Genomic DNA, 6,000 nt, shown 5'->3' on the forward strand with positions numbered 1-6,000 from the left:
AGAGAATAAGTGTCTTGTTTTAAGTCCCCAACACTGGTACTTTTTATGGAAGCCCCAAGGAATGTGTACAGCTACTATGGGTGGGGAGACATTTACTGAAATCATCCAAGTAGATATGCCGGATTGGGCCCTGGGAAGTATGAGATTGTCCTTGGAGAGAGGGCTAGGATCTTGATACACTGGCACAATGATCTCTGGTGGTTCAGTTGAAGTGTGATTATTTTTAAAGGGGAAATGGGTAAAGACAGAATTAAAGGTAAAGGACTTCAGGCTGTAGAAGAATGAGAAAGCAATGGTCACTGATAAGTGAGACTATTAGGCTGAATAGTTTCATAAAAGCTGCATGAAGCCCATTTTAGCAAAGAGTGGCTGATAGCAAGGTTCGATGGATGGTGATGGGGAAAATGGACTGAGAATAGATGTGACTTTATCCAGAACTGCTAGTAGTTCTTTGCATTTACACAGCACTTTACAGTTTTTCATGCCTTTTCATATACTCTTCTTTATTTCCCATAGCACCGAGAGATATTATCCTTACGTTATAGCCAAGCACACTCTGGAACTGAGAGGTTAAGTTCTTAGTTGAAATGACAGAATTTTAAAAATCTTTTTTTTCAACATTTATTTATTTTTGGGACAGAGAGAGACAGAGCATGAACGGGGGAGGGGCAGAGAGAAAGGGAGACACAGAATCGGAAACAGGCTCCAGGCTCTGAGCCATCAGCCCAGAGCCCGACGCGGGGCTCGAACTCCCCGACCAGGAGATCGTGACCTGGCTCAAGTCGGCCGCTTAACCGACTGCACCACCCCGTCGCCCCATGAAATGACAGAATTTTAAATGGTGGGGCCATGATGTGAACCTACACATACAGACTTCCAAATATGCTCTTTCCATGGCACTATGGAGTATTTTTGAAAATTGCTTTTAATAAGCCCACCCCTCCTACCAGGTGCAGACTACAGATTACCAAAAGGCCGTGATCAACTGTTCTTAATGATTTAGCTCACTGAACTAAGATTTCTTAACAGTGATCACAAGCATTATGTTTATAATTTTCCATTTAAAGTTATTAATTTTGTTCAGAGTTTAATTACACAATAATTGTAGCATTGGTCCCCAAATGGCCAACATTAAAATAATTTTAATACACAAAGATAGAGATTGGTTCATACTGTTTTAATTTTTCTTGTATATTTAGTAGCCTGAACAGCGATTTGTTCATTGGTTAAATATTCTAAGGCATAGTGAGCCAAATGCTGGAATCTTCCTAATGCACATGATTTGTGCGCGTGGACGTGACTGTGTGTTTTGGGTGTGGAGGGGATGTGCTGGATGACAGCAATGTAGCAAGTGACCTATGGCTTCTTTCCACATGTCTGGGCCTCTAGTGCTCACAGTTCCTTCCTCGTCAGTGTCATGGACCCAGTTGGTTTAGATTCCAGGAGATTCCCATGAAGATGAACTGGTTTGGGAGGACCTGCCCCCAGAACCCCATGGGAGCAAAGGAGTGTGCAGCGCCAGCCTGGGAGCACTGCTTCCCCAGGGCCTCCAGAGTCTCTCCTTCTGCAAGAGAGGGTGCGGGGCTGTGTGTATGCCAAACAGGGAGCCAGCAGGTGTCGTTACCGCTGACTCTGGGTGGATATGTGGGTGCACACGTCCCACCTGTTGTGTGAGACGTCCTTGGGGGTGATGGTCCCTTCAGGAACAAACTCCTCAGTGTGGAACCATGACACCAGATGCCTGCCTTTCAGTCTGGCCCTGTGTTACCGCACTTGTGATTACTTCAACCCTTTCTGAGCTTTTTGAACTTTGAGACTGTCTTGCCCATCAATGTGTTGTTTTCGCTGCCATTTTCCTTCTGTTTTCACTTTTAGTGAGTTTTCTGTTCTCTGTTTAATGCGAATCTCTATATGTGTTTCCTGTCTCAGCTTCTGATATTTGTCTGTCTGTATTTGTCTTCTGTCTCTTTCCCTCTTTTTTGAGACTTTCCCTCTTCACTGTCCCCACTTAAGCTCTTTACCCATGTATCCAGTGGTGACCATGGAAATCAAACGCAGGGCAGCAGTGCAGGACGGTCTGTCTCCCTTAGGAAGGTCGGACTGTTCCCGCTACTTCCCTCAGATGGAGGATGATGGTGAGGAAGAGGGGCAGATGGCTGGGACAATTCAGAGACTAGAAATGGCCCGTTTGAGAATTTATTAAACTGGTGACAATTTGCATGTTTCTGATGAAGGCCTGTCCCGACGATTTTAGCTTCACAGAGAGGATGGTGTCAGGTCCCTGCTGGAGAAGCTTCCTGCTCCTTCCTTTCTCTATCATGTTGTTTTTCTGTAAAATCATAGTTCAATTAGCATTCTTTTGGTGCACATTTCTGATTGCTTAGAAATTCCTTATAATGTTTCTTTTTTGCCTAAGCTTAGCCTTTCTAAATGTGATTTTATCATTCTCATTTCATCCATTTAAAAACTACCTGAGATCATATATCTCTTACTCTTATTAGCCTCCTTGTTTCCTGCTGTCTTATGGTCATAGTTATAATATTGGGCACCACACTGTTATGTAAAATATGTTCAGTTTAAAGAATAATTAACAAAGGAATGCTCATGCTGTCGCCTCCCTTGTAAATTAGAACCTCGCACGGAACCTCGACTGGCCTGTCCCCAACTGCAGACTGTCTCTTGGCGTTTATGGTGACTTGTTATAAGCAACCCTTTGTTACCATTTTTAGATTTAATTACAATTTTTTACTGTGACTACAGTCTTATCACCCATATGTGAGTCCATCAACAGCCGTTCTTTCTACCTGTTTTTTTATGGAGGGATGGATTTCTTTGTAACTTGCATCATTTGCTCAGCACCTTTGTGTGAACAGCGTTATTTCAATATGTTTAGCGGTGGTTTCATTCATATTGTTGTAGAGCACACACTTTTGTATGAACACACCACAGTTCACCCAGTATGGTTGTTGGGCATTAGGATGGTTGCACATTTTGCTTGATACAAACAATGGTGCTGCTGACCGTTCTTATATACGTGTCTTCGGACAGGTGACCGAGCATTCCCCTAGGTCATATCGCATGTAGGAATGTCAGTGTGGGTCAGCATCACTCGATAATGCCACACTGTTATCAAAGTGATTTGAGCACGTACGACTGGCAGCAGTGAGTGAGGCCTGGGATGAAAAGCATAATAGCAGGTGTGACACCAGGGGGTATTGTCTTTGCCAGTTTTCCCCATAACCCTCAGGATAGGACCTAGCTGGTATGGGAATAACGTAGAAAATTCAAATGTAAGAATGGCTTTTTAAAATTTTTGTTTGTGTGTTTATTTATTTTTGAGAGAGCAAGAGAGAGACAGAGCATGAGCAGGGAGAGGCAGAGAGAGAGAGGGAGACACAGAATCCGAAGCAGGCTCCAGGCTCTGAGCTGTCAGCACAGAGCCTGACAAGGGGCTCGAACCCACAAGCCAGGAGATCATGACCTGAGGCAAAGCCGGAAGCTTAAGCGACTGACCCCCCAGGCGCCCTTAAATGTAAGAATGTTTTTAGCAGGAGGTGGTTTATCTCTTTAGGCAGAACATGACAAAGGAAACTGGAAGTTATAGATCTTTGAGAAACAGCCATAAAGTACCCATCAACTTCCTTCCATTTTTCTCAGTAATTATTTATAACTCTCCTGATAATTCAAAATCAATTTGATTTTAACAGCAAGACTAGCTGAATTTAAGGAAATCACATCCATTTTATTAAAAAGACATAACTTTTTAAATTCTTTGAGAACATCATTAAAACCTATAGATATAAACAGAACAGTGGTGTAGAGAAATTGAGTTTTTTCCCCACAACAGCATTAGAAGTTTCATAGAATTTGGTGGCTTTCCTTTACCTTCATGCTAAAGATTAAAATGTGCCTAATTAGTAGCTGTGTGATTCCATACAAGTTGTCAATGAATGAAATTAAATACAAAATTTATTCATATATTTACATTTAAAATGAAGTAACTGAATGGATTCTTCCTTATATATTTATATGTAAATATTTTGGGCAATGGTGAGAAAAACATCTGAAGTCTTCTGAAACATGTAGGTCATTCACAGATGGGAGCTAAGGTAGCTGGGAGGTCTAGGGAGTTACTTGTCCTCTGTGAAATATGTGAACTAATAAGAGTCCGATTGGTCTCCTGTGGCATTGTCCCCCACAGTCATTGTCCCTCAGGATTGCCATGTCTGGGCAGCTCAGTGACAAAGGCTCATTAAGAGTGTGGGGCATCCGTTCCCCAGAGACGTCAGCGGAGGAAGGGACTTGGTTCTGTGTGCCAGCCCAGCCACAGCTCAGAATCACGGCACCCTCTCGCCTGCTCATAAGGGTCTCAGAGTCACACAGGCAGGTCATTGTATTCGGGAAACCATACTGAGAGTTTGTGACTGCCTTCACCTTCTACCTCCGAGAGGCAAAGTGCAGATCTCTGGTGTCACATGAGGACCTGTGAAGTCACCTGAGAAAGTGTCCTTTTGCTTCAGAAAAACGTACGGACGCCCCAGTGCTGGTAGAGTCAACCTTTGCGTTTCCTGCAGGCACTGATTCTACATGTCTGCGTTCCTGTTCTCAGAAGTGAATTTAGGCACTAACTTGGAAAGAGGTAGGGAAATAGCTTAGATCCAACAGAGGAGGTGAGAGAAGGTGAGTAAAATGGAACGAAGTCTCTGTGTTGCTCTAGGAATTGGCAAATTCGGTTATTTTCAGATGCAAATGTTCTTGAAACAAAAATGCTAAATGGTTTGCATGTATGGTCAGTTGTCTAAAGGAACCGACTATGGAAAGTTGTCAAATAATATAACTAAATTTAATTGTTTATTAGAAATGCCACCAAGTCATTCCTAGACTTTTCATTCTATTTCAGTACATTCATTATACCTCCGGATGCACGTGTGGAAAATTATTAAATATTCACGTTTAGTGATAATAAAATGTGCCCTTTCTGCATAAGTGTAAAAGTATTAGATTACATGCTCCCATGCTTTCTCTTTGGTTCCTTACTATCTGTGAAATGGGATAATATTTGTTCCCTACGCAAAAACTCATTATGAGTATTTATATTTTCTAAATGCTCATTTTCTCCTTTATGGGTTACCACAATATCTAAAATATGCATGGAGATTTTAAAAGGTATGTTGAAAATTACAACAGGGAAATTCCATATTGTGAATATTATCTCAATGCATCTTTATGTTGACTTTATTGTTAACAAGGTATGATGATCAATCATGGGAATACAAATACCAATATGAAAGAGACAAAGTTATGAAGATAGTTGAATGTTCATTCATTTATCATTGCCACTCGAGACCACATTGTCAAATGACAACTTGTGTCCATGTGTTTGTGTGTATGTGTGTGTGTGTGAGTGCGTGTGTGTGTTCCTGTGTGTGTGTGAAAGCACTGAGGTAATGTGTAAAGTAGACCAGGTCCTGTCCTTCTATCCTTGGACACGATCATGAGTGGACTCTTGTATGAACACTGTTGGTGACCTGCCCAGAGGCTCTTTACCTACAGGGGCTCTAATCCAAACCCTACTTGGTATGAATTGGGCTCCAGAGTTCATAGCCCTTCCTTTCATGAGAAAATTTCCCTCAGCTGAAAGGGAGCCACATTGCCAGGCGGTCTGGGGAACTGGTGGGGGCAGCTCATAGCCAGTGACAGACTATGGGATGGATAGAAAGTGCCAATGCCAAGGCAGGACTGCGATTCATGCTCCAGAGCTGTGCTGTCCAATACTTTAGTAAGTAGCCACGTTAGCAGCCTACAAATAAATTCATTAAATTAAATAAAATATAAAATTCAATATCTCAGCTAGGACATTTAAATGCTTAACTATGACAGGTGGAGAGTGGGCATAGTATTGGACAGTGAAGACAGAGTATTTCTACCATCACAGATGGATGATTCTACTGGAGAGTTCTGTCCAACATCTCATGGGATCAGGCTCCTGCTCTGTTCCAC

This window comes from Prionailurus bengalensis, chromosome B2, assembly GCF_016509475.1.
Source record: "Prionailurus bengalensis isolate Pbe53 chromosome B2, Fcat_Pben_1.1_paternal_pri, whole genome shotgun sequence".
NCBI lineage: Eukaryota > Metazoa > Chordata > Mammalia > Carnivora > Felidae > Prionailurus > Prionailurus bengalensis.